Below are 16,278 nucleotides of genomic sequence, written 5' to 3'. Positions count from 1 at the left end.
GTACATGGGTCTAAGAACTGAGGGGTAGAAGTAGAAGTGTCCCTGCTTACCCACACTCCCAGAGGTCCACGGGGAGAATTTCTGCACTTGTTCCTGCAACTCTGGGCTCTGTGAATTTAGAGATCTTGGCTCCCAGATAAAGGATGTTCCACCAGGGTGCACAGCAAGAATCCTACTCAAGTTCAAGTTTTGTCCACTGCTTAGTCACCTTGGGTTTCTCATGTGAAGAAATCAGCAGGCATAGAAATAAGTCACTGTCCTAAGGGAGAAGTCGACCCTAAACATCTGGAGGAGATAGGGGGCATGGAAGAATATATTTGACCTCAGGATATGGGTGACCACTTTGTACTCCCTTGCAGCAGCCTTAGCCTGAGAAGGGCAAGGTGACCAGGAGATCAAGTCCTAAGGCACAGAATCTGGGCCACTTAGAAAAACCACCTAATCCAGAAAAACCACCTAATCCAGAAAAACCACTAACTAAGGGTGAGTGAACTTCATCATGGACAGTAGAAGGTGGAGTTAATGAGTACTAGGTGGGACCTTGAGACCAGTTGCAGTGGAGGAGACCAGTTTCTTCCATTAACCTTCCTCTAAGTTTTCCTCAGGGAAAGATGCCCACTAGGCTCATCCAAAGTCACTCCTGCTTACCAGTACCAGGGCCAGTCCAGCTTCAGCGTCTCTCCTGGGATTGCAATGAGCCCAACTTTTTCTCCACCCACTCCTGCTGCCATCACTCTCTCCCAGGTGCTGATCATGAGGGATCAAGAGGTAGAACCCTCTTGCATTCAAATCTCCATCTCAGAATCCGTTTTCTGGGGAACTCACCTTGTGGCAGTTTTTAATTATATCACTGCCTGGGGCACCTGTGTGGCTCAGTCAGTTAAGCTTTTCTGACTTTAGCTCAGGTCATGATCTCATGGTTCATGAGTTTGAGCCCTGTGTCTGGCTCTGCATGGACAGCAGGGAGCCTGTTTTGGATTCTCTATCTCTCCCTCTCTTTCTGGCCTCCCTCCTTGCCCCCTCTCTCTCAAAAATAATAGATAAATAAACATTAAACAAATTATATCAGTCCCTAATACATCTATTTTCTTTTTTTCTATGTTTCTCCCTGGTTGATACATATTTTTGCAGGGTGGGGGGCTTGAGTATTATCTTTGTGTGCATTGTACTCTTGTGTTTATTTTTTAACTTCCTACTGTCATAAAGCACTCTTTCCATATATTATTATGTAGTCTTTGTAAATCTTATTTTAATGTCAATATAACATTCCCTTCAGTTGATGTAGCATAATTTTTTAAAACCATCCTCTATTGTTGGCCATTTCAGTTTCTTTTTATTATAGAGTACATCTTACATAAAATTAATATCTTCCTTCAGATGACTATCTTTTCAACTGAATTAATTCCTTTCATAAATTCTGAGTAGTAGGATGATGGAGTAAAAGAGTGTGCACATCTATCTTTAGGTCTCTTGGTATCTGTTACCAAACTGCTTTCCAAAAACATTAGAGCGTTTATACTGCTGCATCAGGAGCATTTCAGCACAATCTTCTGTCATTAGAAATTATTACCACAGAATTTGTTGGTGGCTTAATAAATGTAAAATAGTACTTCATTATTGTATTACCTTGTATCTTTTCTGCAAATTCTGGCTGAGATTTTTATTCTTATTGTTACTATAATTTCCTTTTGTGTGCTAATATTCCTAGGAATACTGACAACATTTTTGTAAATTAGAAGGCACTCTCACCCACCATCACCTAAATAGAAGAGAACTGAACCAGTTTCTAGTGAGTAAAAATCAGTAGAAGTAAAATGGTAGTCTACTGTAGAGAGCACTAGACTTGGAGTCAGTGAATGTAACCTCAAGTTCTGGCTGAGTCAATTACTACTTGTGTTATTTTGAGAATGTTTCAGACCACCAGAAAAATTGAGAGACCTCAGAGTGGGCCAGGACCTTTCTTTTTTTTTTTTTTTTTTCTCAAAGATGTTTCAAAATGACAGACACCAAATATAGAACTGATCAGAAGGATTTCAGTCTTTGGCCTATGCTCTCCAGAATTACCCACATTACATCTGCTCTATACCTGGAGGTTGGAGTCTTTGATTCTCCAGGTTGTCCAGGGTACTGGAGCTGACTTGCATGCCTCACTTGGTCTCGGCTGGTTGGTGTTTGGTGATAGAGAGGTTATCAGGCTTCTGAAGCAGACACTTGGTTAGCAGAACAGAGAACTCGATCAAGGAGAGAAGGTCTCCAGACCTAAGAAAAACAAAAATAAAAACAAAAAAACATTATTTTATGTTCCATGGTTTAAAAAAATTTAAGAGAGGGGCGCCTGGGTGGCTCAGTCGGTTAAGTGTCCGACTTCAGCTCAGGTCACGATCTTGCAGTATGTGAGTTCGAGCCCCGCGTCTGGCTCTGTGCTGACTGCTCAGAGCCTGGAGCCTGTTTCAGATTCTGTGTCTCCCTCTCTCTCTGACCCTCCCCCGTTCATGCTCTGTCTCTCTCTGTCTCAAAAATAAATAAACGTTAAAAAAAAAAATTTAAGAGAAATTGGGCTAGTTGACATTAACAGACACTTTGTAAATGATAGTTATTTTACTTGTTTAGGATTATTGGTTTTTGGTTTTTGGTTATTGGATTATTAGTTTTTCTTTAATTTTTCAACAGACATTTATTGAGGCACTAAGCTAAGTGCCAGGGATATAAAAGTGAATAACACAGCCCTTGCCCTCAAGGAAAGTCATAATTTCCAATGGGAACAGCCACTGACAAGATTATAACTACAATATATAATTATAAGAGTGTAGTTACCACAGCTGTAAAAGTATACACAATGGCTTTCTTTTCCTGTTGTGAATTATGTGTTTCAGGATTTTAGTGTTTTAAAATATCCTGTACTTTTGCTTATTAACTCAAATGAAGAAATTAGAAGCTGAATAATTGGAAAAGAGGAGGCAAAAATGTCATTATCTGAAAGTGATAAAACTGCATATCTGAAAACCCTAAGAATATCAACTAAACAACTACCATAAGCAGTAAAACAATATAGTAAGGTGGTCACATTCAAAATTAATGTACGGAAATAATTAATCTTCATATATACCAACAATCAAGCAGGAATCTACAGAAAAGACCCCACTTATAAAAAAAATGTTAAGGATAGGGGCGCCTGGGTGACTCAGTTAAGCGTCTGATTTTGGCTCAGGTCATGATCTCACAGTTCGGGAATTTGAGCCCCGCATTGGGCTCTGTGCTGGCAGCTCAGAGCCTGGAGCCTGCTTTGGATTGTGTGTCTCCCTCTCTTTCTCTCTACCCCTCCCCCACTCATGCTCTCTCTCTGTGTCTCAAAAATGAATAAACATTAAAAAAAAAATTTTTAAGGATAAAAGTTAAGGATAAATTAAATAATAATAGATGCATAATACCTATAGAAAGAAAAGTTTAGAACACCAGTGAGGAAAATGAAAGATAATTTGAACAAATAAAAAGTCAAAACATATTCATGGAGAGGATGCTGACTGAATAGTATAAATATGCCTGTTTTCTCTAAATTAATCTATAAATTTAATCCAGTCATCCACCTCTACCCAAATTTAATTAGCAAGCTGATCCAAAGTTTCTATAGAAATATCAACAAGCAAGAATAACCAGGAAAATTTTGATGTTAACGAGAAGGGACTAGCCCTAGCATACGTTAAAATATATTTTACAACTATAATTTTTAAAACAGTATACTACTGATGTATGAAAAAATAGATGAATGGAGCAAAATAGAGCAGTCCAGAGATAGACCCAAACACATAAGGGTTTTTGTATATAATAAAGTGAGCAAAGAGATGCATTAATTACTACATGGTGTTAGGAAGGCAGTGTTGTGGATGCTGTGGTACACCGTCCATATGCCCGCTTCAGGACCAAGGCACCGATTCTCACAGCTGCTGAAAGTGCTGTTCACTGAGGCTCCTGACTGAGTCCCTCCCTAGGAATTGAAGTCAGCAGAAGGGGACTGCCTCATCCAAAATGATACTCTTAGAGTCCATAACATCCAAGGACTGGTTGATGCAGGGGTGCAAATGCCTGGACCTTTGCTCAATTTAAGACAATTCTGCAACCATTCCAGGTCCAGAACTCATGGAATTGGCTAAAGATTTGCTGCCACTGCATTTCAGTTCAACTTCTCCCTCTTCCCAGTTTTGCTTCCTTCACTCCTTTATAGATATAATTCCTGAGAAAACTCCCTATCGAACTTCTTGCATTCAAATCTCTGTACCAGAATCTGTGTCTTGGGGAACCCAATCTTCAAAATGACTTTCTTCTTCTGTTAGATGCAAACCCCGCAAATTCAACTAGAATAAATTATAGCTGATTCAAAGCTTCAAATGTAAAATTAAAAAAAATTAAATTATAAAGGTAGTAGAAGAAAGTAGAGAAGAATTTTTATATACTTGATTAGCCTAAATATTAGAACCCATTTAAAAAGATTTTTCCACATTAAAATTCTGATAAATGGATAAACAAAATGTGGCATATACATACAATGGAATATTATTCAGCTTTAAAAAGGAAGGAAATTCTGACACGTGCTACAACATGGATGAACCTTGAAGACATTATGCTAAATGAAATAAGCCAGTCACAAAAGGACAAGTACTGTCGGATTCCACTTATATGAGATACCTAGAGTAGTAAAATTCACAGAAACGTGAAGTGGAAATAGTGCTTACCAGGGCCGGGATTGGGGCACAGAGGGAGGAAAGGGGAGTTGTTATTTAATGGGTACAGAGTTTCTATTTTGGATTTCTGTTCTGGAAATGGATAATGTTGATGGTTGTACAACATGGTGACTGTACTTAAGGCGACTGAATTGTATATTTAAAAATGGTTAAAATTATATATTTTATGTCATATATATTTTACCACAAAAATAAATAAACAAATGAACACATAAATAAATTCTGTTTGACAAAACAACCAAAGTGAAAAGAAAGAAAATATTTGCAACTTCTACCAAAACAAAGGGTTAAGTGTCCCATGAAGCAATAAGGAAAAGACTGAAAAATGCAGAAAATGATAGAAACAGAGAATTCACAAAAGAAACAAAATTGGCTTTTAGATACATAAAAATATGCTCAACTTCACTCATCAAAAGAGAAATGCAATTCAAATCATGTTGAGATCTACCTTAGACCTGTTAGGTTAGCTTAGATTAAAAAACAATATTTTTAAATTGTTTTTAAAAAAAACGGTTGGGATTCCAAACGCTAATGAGTGTGTGAGGAAATATGCATACATTGTCACCACATTGAAGAAACATTTCGCAATACCTATCCAAATTATAAGAACATATACCTTTGACTCAAATTCTACTCTGAGGAATTTATTCTATAGACATACTGTACTTACAAGTTATACAAGTTTACAAGATTATCCACTTACAGTGCTTTTTGTAATAATAAAAGTTTGAAAACAATCTGAAAGATCATCAATAGAAAATTTGTTAAAACCTTTTTAAAAAGGAAAGCAATCGAATGAAGAAATATGTGTCAGGGGATTTGTGAAGGGTTCCACCTTCTCCAGGTGAGTAACTGAGTCTCTAAGAAGTTTCAGACAATATTTGGGTAAATAAGTGAAGCTAGTAATCTGAACTATGATTGATGTGATCACTCACTGGCTTGGGGACTTTGAGTATTTTCTGCTTTCCAAATGAGCCAATGGCTAAGGATCGTGTCCGAAAGAAATACAGGAACTTGACAGTTAGGACTAGGAAAAAACCAAAAAGACAGGCCTATTAAGTCTGAAAAGAGTTCCAGTGATCCACACAAAGACTTGCACACAAATGTTTACAGCAGTATTATTCATAATAGCCCCAAATTGGAAACTACCTAAATGCTCGTAAAAGTTTGCGAGTGGACAAACCGTGGTATACCCATACAATGAAAAGATACTCAGCATTAAAAAGGATCAAATTACAGAGGGATCTGAAAGACCTGATGCTTAGTGACAGTACCCACACACAGGTAACCACATAGTATATGATTCCTTTTACATGAAACATCCATAAAAAACCAAGCTATAGAGACAGAAATTAGATTTGTGGTACCCCAGGGTGGAAGGCAGGGCATTAACAGCAAAGGTGCATGATGGATCTTCCTCGGGTGATGAAAATGTTCCTAAGTGGACTTATGCTGATGGTTGCTCTATTTGATAAATTTACTTTAAAAATCACCAGATTTGGGGGGCACCTGGGTGGCTCAGTCGGTTAAGCATCTGACTTCAGCTCAGGTCATGATCTCACGGTCTGTGAGTTCGAGCCCTGCATCGGGCTCTATGCTGACAGCTGAGAGCCTGGAGCCTGCTTCAGATTCTGTGTCTCCCTCTCTCTCTCTGCCTCTCCCCAACTCATGCTCTCTCTAAAAAATAAAACTTGAAAAAAATTTTTTAAAAAAATCACCAGATTTTGTTCTTGACCTGTAAAGGGCCTCAGTAAAATTATTTTGAAAAAGTTCTGGTGGATGATGGTGTCTACTCTCAGATGGCTTGCATACCTCTAGAGTGAGAAGGCTCAGTTGAGTCCTTTTCCTTACTCTTTTACCTCATGGTTTGCTTTTTTCCAGCTGAAATCAACCTGAACAAGGACTGGTAGATCCCTAGAAAGGGTCAGGGAAGAGGGTGGGCCTTCTCTGGAGTGTTGGAGACTCTCCTGCTCCCAATGGAGAAAATGGGAATGGACAGGGTTAGTGCAGAATCGCCTGAGCCTGGGTTGACAAGGAAGCCTTCCTTGAGAAGGAAGACCCTTTCTCAGCCAGGACTCAGGGCTGGAGCAAAGCAAACAGGGACTGAGGACCCAGAGTGGAAATACAGACCCAAGCTGAGGCTAGAGGGGAGCACTCTGCCAGATAAGCAAGGAAATGGATTCCCAATATGGCTTGGGGTTGGTGAAGTTTCCAGCTGGGATGGCTCTTCCTTTGGTGGCCAGGGATAGCTCGGGTCCCGAGACTGTGGAGGTAATGCTTCACTAGGCAGCTCTATTAATGATATATGCCACTCATAAGACACAAATTCAGAGTGGGTGGGGCAGAAAATGCACAGAGACCTCTTTAGTTTGATAATTTCATTATTCTGTGGCTGATTCTGTGAGGTTCCAATAAGAACAGAGAGAGGCTCACCAGTGGCCATTCTCGAAATTACACTCCCAGGGCACTGCCATGGAACTAACTGGCAAGTAAGAGATGTGAGGTGAAATGGAGGATGATGAGAGACATTAAGAAAAATGCTAAGAAGGAAAGCAAGGCCAGGATCCCACAGGAAGGGCACAAGGTGTGGCATGGTGGCTGGGAACACTGGCTTTCCCATCACAGGCTGGATTCTGGATCAGGCTGCCTCTCACTATTATGTGTTTGTCTTGAAGAGGGTTGCACAAAGTTTCAGATCTTCAGTTTCCTCACTTGTGAAATGGAGACATGGCAGTGCCTTCCTCACAGAATTCTTACAGGGATAAAAGGATATAGAGCATCTAAATGCTTGGCACAATCCCAGGCACGTAGTGTCTGCTCATTAAGTGCCAGAAAGTTGTATTGTTATTCTCTCGTCTTTAAAGCACTGAGTGCGGATGTAACATACAGCATAGTGACTATAGTCAATCTTATACTGCATATTTGAATGTTGCTAAGAAAGATGTTAAAAGTTCTCATCACAAGAAAAAAATGTGTGATCGTGTGTGGTGATGGGTGTTAACTAGACTTATTGTGATTGTTTCACAATGTCTACAAATACCAAATCATTATGTTGTATACCTGAAACTAATATAATGTTATACATGTCAATTATACCTCAATTTCTAAAAAAAATCAGTGTGATGAAGAGGCCCATGTAGTGAGAACCCGACGCCCCTTGCCTATAGCCAGCATCCATTTGCCACCCAAATGAGAAGGCCACCTTGAGAACAGATTTTACAGCCCAACTCAGGCCTTCCAATGTCAACATCTCTAGCCAATAGCTTGACAGCAACCCCATTAGAGACTTGAAACCAGAACCATCCAGCTAAGCTTCTTCTGAGATCCCGACCCACAGAAACATTGAGATAACAAATATTTGTTTTTTAAGCAAAAAAAAAAAAAAAAAAAAAAAAAAAAAAAAAAAAAAGTAGTGAGATCACGCAATAGGGGAACATCAGTGGGGCATCTCTTTTACAAGCAGCAAGTAACAGTCAAAGCACACTTCCTGGTGGGGCTGACATTCCTGGTGGATATACCAAAGAGCACGTCTGTTTCTCACCCTGTCTCTCCAACGCTGAAATCAGCCAAAGTGAAGGCATCTTGCTGACTTTCAACAACCGTCTGCAGAGAAGACAAAGGTGCTTTCTGCTCTGGTCAGAGGAAGAATTCATGAGCTGTTTTGTATTGCAAACTCCTTAATCAGACCGACAGGACTGGCTCCTCGCCTTGTGCCTGAACTCTTGCCAATAATCCATTTTAACCCCCCTTAAGTTCTCAATAGCAGCTTCAATGACTGTGAGAGTGTGGGGGGGCCAACTTTTTGAGCCTTAAATATGCACAAATAAATCATGTGACTGTTTAATATTGGGCATGTTGATCTGATTTGTAATCCAACAGATAGAATATATGCATTATTTACAATGTCCTGTGAACTCAATTTGGTAAGATTTATGAGATAGTGAATGTTTTCTTGCTTGACTTAAGTTAGGAACAGTGGTCATCATCTGTATCATGTAAACTTAATTTAGGGGCGCCTGGTGGCTCGGTTGAGCGTCCGACTTCAGCTCAGGTCATGATCTCGCGGTCTGTGAGTTTGAGTCCCGCGTTGGGCCCTGTGCTGACAGCTCGGAGCCTAGAGCCTGCTTCGGATTCTGTGGCTCCCTCTTTATCTGTCCTCCCCCCCCCCCCATGCTCTGTCTCTCTCTCTCTCTCTCTCTCTGTCAAAAATAAATAAACATTAAAAAAAAATTAAACCTTAAAGCCACAATATTGCATTTTTATAGCCAAATATGCCTTTATCCTTCAAAAGCATGCCAAGGTCACCGAACTGTGCCCTTGCTCAGCCAGGACATTTCATTTCCTCTAGCTGGTTTCACTTGGAAGGCAACCAAATCTGAATTTCATCAGGGATGTCAGTTCTGCAATGTGGCCTCCAAGTCTAGTTTTCACACCCTAGAAGATTCTATAACCTTCCCAATACTTTAAAAATAAATCCATTCAGGGGTGTCTGGGTGGCTCAGTTGGTTGAGCATTTGACTCTTGATTTCGACTCAGGTCATGATCTCATAGTTCATGAGCTCAAGCCCCACGTTGGGCTCTGTGCTGATCGGGGCTCAGCCTGCTTGGGATTCTCTGTCTCCCTTTCTCTCTGCCTCTCTCGGGCTCACTCTCACTCTCTCTCTCTTGGTGTCTCTCTTTCTCTCAAAATAAATAAAACATAAAAAAAATAAAAATAAACCCATTCAGAGGAGGGGTGTAGGGAGATGGGCAGAGTGGGTGAAGGGGAGTGGGAGATACAGGCTTCCAGCTATGGAAATAAAAGGCACAGCATAGGGATATAGTCAATGATACTGTAACAGCAATGTATGGTGATAGATGGTAGCTACACTTGTGGCAAGCATAGCATAGCAGGTAGAGATGCTGAATAACTTGTTGTACACCTGAAATTAATGCAACATTGTGTGTCAACTATATTCAAATAAAAAAATTAAAATTAAAAAAATAAAGAAATATATGTGTTTTGTATTTAAATTAACCAGAATTGGTTTCTCTTGGTTACTATAGAGAGCCCTGACTGACATACACTTCTCCTATTTCAGTTTTCTGACATAAAATTTGAAGAGTGTTAATTACACCTTATTACCCTAACTTGGATTTAAATGTTAAATAGGTAATCTATCTCTCTTGCAAATAATTACCAGGGAAATTATTTCACATTTAAAAATGAAATTAGACTGCTTGCTTCTTTCTCCATTATTCTACCTCCTTTCAAAGAAACTTGTGTATATTAAAATGAGAAAAAAAAAGTCCTTGAGTGAGTTGGAAAGTCATTGTTTTTTAAAACAGCTGTAACATCTCTTGGTAATAAAAATATTATAATACTTTGAACACCATGGATATTAAAATTTTAATTAAAGAGATACTATTCTTGAAAATGTATAAAAATCTTTGATCTTCCAGGAAGAAAGATGATATAAAATATAAGATATTCTCATTAAAGATGTGACAATAGGCATATAAAGGACTTAGACACATGTCCTCACCCAGCTAGAAGAGATGGCAGGAAATGGAGTCTTTGTTCCAAGGGACATGTGACCAGCTGATCACTGATGGGTATACAATATGGATGAAGGGGAGAATGCCCATGGTCTCTACTACAAGGGTTTCTTCCACATCAAAAAAATAGACATTTTTATTTTTAACAATGCATAGACATTTAAGAGATGTAAGAGAGTTCCCATTCTCTTTTAACTCAAGATCTTTTTCATACCAGTCCTATGTTTATGTTTTATACAGAGTAAACATTTTTCTTGCCTCATCAGAGTGCTATTTCAAAGAGAAACTTATAAGGAACTAGATAAGATGAGGCTATATATGGAGATGCCCAGTCACAGTGGCCAGAGGTAAATCCAGGGGCAGTCAGAGCCTCTATAATTCGTGATTAGAGCTCAATATGCAGACAATGCTCTATTAGGGAGCATGAGGCAAATGACATTGATATCTGGGCAAGATACACAAAATATAGTCCTGATACTCTTCCTCTGTGTCCCTATTCTCCACTTATGCATGGAGATTGAATAACTGTTTCTTGATTTAGAGGGAAAAAAATGTAAACTCATGCTCTAATTATCCCAGATACTCAATGATAAAAAATAGAACAAAACACACTCATGATTCAAACTGAAGTTTTGAAGAAATGTATGCTTGTGTTTCCACAGCTTTTTTTCTTCCAATTAAAGACTATTTAGTGTATTCATGTCAGATTATCTGTTTTCTCATCTATGCTTCAAACCTTGACTACTTAGGATTTAATAAGATGTAGTGATGGATATAAAAGAATGAAAATTAGGAGCCTGGCTTTCTAAGAGCCTTTAGAATCTCAACCCTGGATAACTGTAAGGGTCTTCTGGATATTCCTAAATCCTGCCTCTGTTCTTTGCCTAGTTTACCATCTACCCTGCAGTTCATCACCACTTGCATCTTGTCTCATCACTACTGTCAGTGGCTCCCCATCACTCTCAGAACAGCTTCCAAGGCCCTCCCCAGTATGGTCTGAACCTGCTGTCTACTTTGGTCTCCCACCATTGTCAAGTGGGAATCAGGCAGTCGGGCTAGCGTTTCCAACTGTTCTGAGACCAGCAGACCTATCTTTACAACCAGGCTCCTCCCCATGCTACTCTCCCAACTCAGTGCTCAGTCCTCTTCTCCATGTAATCAAATCCTGTCTATCCGTCCTCTCTCTACTCAGCTGCTCCCTTATAGGTCCATATCTTTTTTTTTTTTTTTGAGAGCAGTTTTAGGTTCACAGCACACCTGAGCAGAAAGTACAGGAATTTCTCATATACCCTCTATCCTCACATATGCATAGCTGCTCTCATTATCAACATCTCCAACCAGAGTAGTCCATTTGTGGCAACTGGTGAACCTATCTTGACACATCATAATCTCCCAAAGTACACAGTTTACATTAGGGTTCACCCTTGGTGTTGTACATTCCATGGGTTGTACAAATGTATAATGACATATATTCACCATTGCAGTATTATACAGAGTATTATGATTTCCTTTTAATTCTAGGCATTTTCACATTGCTATTTACCTGCTTTAGGAGTGTGTACTCTTCCTTTCTCATGTATTAAGGAAATACTTAATGAACACTATTGTCTGCCAAACAACGGTGATTGATACTGGATACATAGCTGTGAACAAAACAGACCTGGTTTTGCTGCCTTCTTAGAGCTTATAAATGAATGAGGCAAGATAGACAGTAAGTAAGTAAGTGAATAAACATGATAGTGATTTCAAACGATAAGTGCTGCAAAGGCAAAACAAAACCAAAAATAATTAGAAAATTATGAATAACAGAGGGGCCTAAGTTAGATGGGGTAGGGAGTAGCGGCAGAGTGTGGTCAGGGAAGGTCTCCAAGGAAGTGACATTTAAACAGATACTGAAGGATGGGCTAAAAGAAGGGTAGCAGGAAGGATCAGCATCTACAAAGGTCCTGAGGCAGGAAAGAAGGAGCTGTGTGAATTTGAGGAACTGAAAGAAGCCAGGGGAGGCAAAGGAAAATTGGGAAAGATGAAGTCCCTTCTTGCCATCTAGACTTTGAACTCCTTAAGACCAGGGACCCCATTTTGTCTTTTATATATTACCCTTCACTCCCACCCTGAATACCAAGCATGGTATTTAACACATAGTAGATGACACCAATATGTTGAAGGATTTGACTACTTTAACAATTTACATTCTTACTAAGGTATCAAGAGTAACATAGGGAATTAGAATAAGTATGAAATAATGCATAATCAAGCAAAGCTGTTTTCAGACTCGGGTAGGTTCCAGGCACTCTCATACTCAGAGAGTCTACTGCACCCACTTCATTCTAAACATGTTCAAGTGAACATGTTTACATGAGACATTATTTATATGTTATCACCTAAGAGTAGAGTTGAGTTGCCAGTTAATTGTTTTTCATGATGTTAAATTTGTGGACATTTAAAGACGTACATATTAATTTTGATTATGCAAAGTTTTTTTTTAAGTCGGTTTTTTTCTAGATCTCAAACTTTTTTTTAGACCCTAAAAAGAACTGTAGGTCCCGAGCATTTTGCCTAAGAGGTACAGCCTATAATCAAGGGCTGAACTGGGTAGAATAAACAACAAATGCATAGGGATCTGAGAAGGGAAAGATGTGGGAAAGAAGATATCACCAGAGCAAGGAGGCTCACACACTGTATCTGGTAACCTCCTGATTTGCCTGGCCAATACCTGCAGCTCCTAGGAAACAGGAAGTAAGAGGGCACTGTTAGTCAGGGTCTAACTTGGACTCCAAAGCAGACACTAGGGTCAACTGAAGGCACTATCAGTCTAAGTAAGAAGTAACCATGTCTTTTTTAAATTTTGGAGTACTCAAGGACAGATATAGTCAGATATGAAGGCAAGCATCAAACCATTCAGGTGAAAAACATAGGTCTGATTACCTGGCCTGAGACACTGAACAGAAAGATGTCTTGGGGCGCCTGGGTGGCTCAGTTGGTTAAGCTTTTGACTTTGGCTCAGATCATGATCTCATGGTTTATGGGTCTGAGCCCCAAATCAGTCTCTGTTTTGACAGCTCAGAGCCTGGAGCCTGCTTTGGATTCTATGTCTCCCTCTCTCTCTTCACACCCCACCCCCCCAGCTTGTGTGCACTCTCTCTCTCTCCCTCAAAAATAAATAAACAAACAAATTTACAAAAAAAAAAAAAAAAAGAAAAAGAAAGATGTCACCAGAAAGTAAGAAAACTGTTGAAAACCCAACACTGAGATACAATGAATAATGGGGGAGGCAGGAAGCTGAGAGCTGGAGAGACTGTGTAGGTTGAAACGCAAGCTCATTGAGGTCAGATTTGAAAAAGACCAACTGGGGAAAGGAAGGCATAGATACAAAGACAGTGTCTCTGTTCAGACTGCCAGAACATAACACCATTGACTGGGTGGCTTACACAACAGACATTTATTTCTCACACTTCTGGAGGCTGAAGTTAAAAAAATTTTTTTTAATTTTAATGTTTATTTATTTTTGAAAGAGAGAGAGAGAGAGAGAGAGAGAGAGAGAGAGAGAGAGAACAAGCAAGGAAGGGGCAGAGAGAGAGGGAGACACAGAACCTGAAACAGGCTCCAGGCTCTGAGCTGTCGGCACAGAGCCCGACACAGGACTGGAACCCACAAACCATGAGATCATGACATGAAACAAAATTGGACACTTAACCAACCGAGCCACCCAGGTGCCCTGGAGGCTGGAAGTTTAAGATGAAGGTGCCCACAAAGTAGGTGTGATTCTGAGGCCACTCCTTTTGGTCCTGCTAGGTGTGCTCACATGACCTCTTCTTTGTGGGCATGGGGGCAAGGAGGGGGTGGAGAGCAAGCTCTCTGGGGCCTCTTCTTATAAGGGCACTAATCCCATCCTGAGGGCTCCACTCTCATGATCTCATCTAACCCTGAGTATCTCCAAAAGGCCCCATCCCCAAATACTACCACGTTGGGGGGTAGGGTTTCAACATAGGAATTTTGAGCAACATAATTCAGTCCATAGCACAAGGATACCCCTAAAAGAGGAGCAAGGGGAGAGCTGAGACTTGAGAAATATAGGCCCAATTCTTTTCTTGAAAAGGCAGAAAAGAACAGGGGCTTGAGATTCAGACAGATCTGGTTGAATCCCATTTATTAACTGTGTAACCTTGGACCAGTTACTTAAACATCTCAGTTTCCACAGCGGTAAAGTGAAGGTAAAAATGCATACCATACAGGGTTATTGAAAGAACTAAGGAGATTGAGGGTTTAAAGTAGCTGGCACAGAGACAAGGCCTTTTGAAGGTTTTGTTGGAGCATGGAAGGCACAGATGTGCTGCTCAGGAGCAGAAGTTATGGTGGTAGCCTGTGACAGAGAGAAGCTGTTGAATGAGATGTGCTGTTCATGAGTACCAGTTCCAGTGAGTGGGAGGCAAGACTGGGCGGCTTCCCTAGTACCTTCCAACTCTGAAGTCCCATGAATCTGCATGTCTACGAGGAAGCACATCTATTTGTCTCCTCTGCTTAGTTGTTATTATCAACCAGCTTGTGGCCAGCACTCTCACAAACATCTCTTTCAATCTTCACTATGATCTGACAGGTTAATAACAATAGCTATTATTATTCCTATTTTACAGAGACACAAGCTGAAGCCCAAAGAACGGGTCAACTTAATCCAAGATCATCATACTGCTGGGGAGTAACAATATGGATGCACATTTGGGACTTCCTGGCTTCCACCTCGGAACACCAGCTCTCCTGCTCCAACTATCATGAAGCTGAATATTTGTCATATAAATAGCAGTAGGAAGAAACTGAAGCACAAAATGAGTGGGGCATTGTAAGAGAACGCCTGGCTTCGAATGAGCGTATGTCTCCAAGGCTGAACAAATTCCGGTTGGGGTACCAACAGAATTTAAATACAAGAAGACTATTGGCAGTTGTTCAGGGACTGTGGAGCCAAGGGAGGGGAGCCAGAAGACTGTGGATGGGTACACGCTGTTCCAATTTGTGAAAAGGGGAAGAAGGTTGATTCTGCAAACCGTAGATGTCAGTCTTGGGCAAAGTTCTTGAAGGGCAAGTTGTGAATATAAAAAAAAGGAAGGACCTAATTACTAGAAGCCATCAAGTTTTCAGTGACAAGAAATTATTCTAGATAAACCTTGCTCCCCTTTAGATAAAGTAAAAGACTGATCTGTTTTTATTTAGACAATACATTTTTCTCATTCTAATAAGTAATTTGTAAATGTGTAGACTGGAGGATAGACATGGATTCATAACAAGTTGAAAATCTATTTTTTTTCAATTTAATAAAGAATTTTAAATTTCACTGTTTCTATGAAAAATACAGATTTTTGGTTTTTCTTTTTTTTTTCCTCTCCTTTCTTTCTGTAATTGATTTGTTTTTGAGCATCTGTATCTATCTGGAAAGATACAAAAAGGCAGATCAATTCCCTAACCTCAAGGTGTTCCGAGACACTAGGGTTCCCACTCTTGATTCAAACCCTGGGTTCAAATCCCACCTCCGTCAGCTCACCAGCTTTGTGACCTTTGGGAGTAACTGACCTCTCTAAGCCTCAGCTTCCTCATTCATAAAATGGAGATAATAATAGTACTGACCTCATCGGGTTGCCCTGTGTACAGTAAGTATTCAAAAAATATAGCGGTGATTATTTTCTGTTTTTACAAAAATTTAAAAATATTTACTTATTTTTGAGAAAGAGAGAGACAGAGCTTGAGTGGGGGAGAGGCAGAGAGAAAGGGAGACACAGAGGCCAAAGCAGGCTCCAGGCTTCAAGCTGTCAGCACAGAGCCTGATGTGGGGATTGAACTCGTGAGCTGTGAGATCATGACCTGAGCTGAAGTCAGACTCTTAACCAACTGAGCCACCCAGGCACCCCTGTTATTATTTTCAATAAACTGCTATAAGTTATGGCACTTAGAATAGAAGGAAAAAAAAAAAGCCCAGGATCCCAATGTTAATCATGACCACATCCTTTCCTAAGTCTTT

The 16,278-nt window shown here is 40.0% G+C and overlaps 1 long non-coding RNA gene across 1 annotated transcript in view; it reads right to left on the bottom strand.

The window, feature by feature from the left end:
- The window catches only part of LOC125166042 (uncharacterized), a 72,842-nt gene that overhangs the window by 28,544 nt on the left and 28,020 nt on the right, over positions 1 to 16,278 (bottom strand). The window contains exon 2 of the long non-coding RNA XR_007152321.1: positions 2,087 to 2,259. This is a non-coding gene — a long non-coding RNA (uncharacterized LOC125166042). The remainder of the gene's footprint in view (positions 1 to 2,086; positions 2,260 to 16,278) is intronic.

The sequence above is a fragment of the Prionailurus viverrinus genome, chromosome B2, assembly GCF_022837055.1.
Source record: "Prionailurus viverrinus isolate Anna chromosome B2, UM_Priviv_1.0, whole genome shotgun sequence".
In the NCBI taxonomy this organism is placed as follows: Eukaryota; Metazoa; Chordata; class Mammalia; order Carnivora; family Felidae; genus Prionailurus; species Prionailurus viverrinus.
Note: the sequence above shows the minus strand (reverse complement) of the source record. Positions and strands in the feature narration are given on the sequence as shown.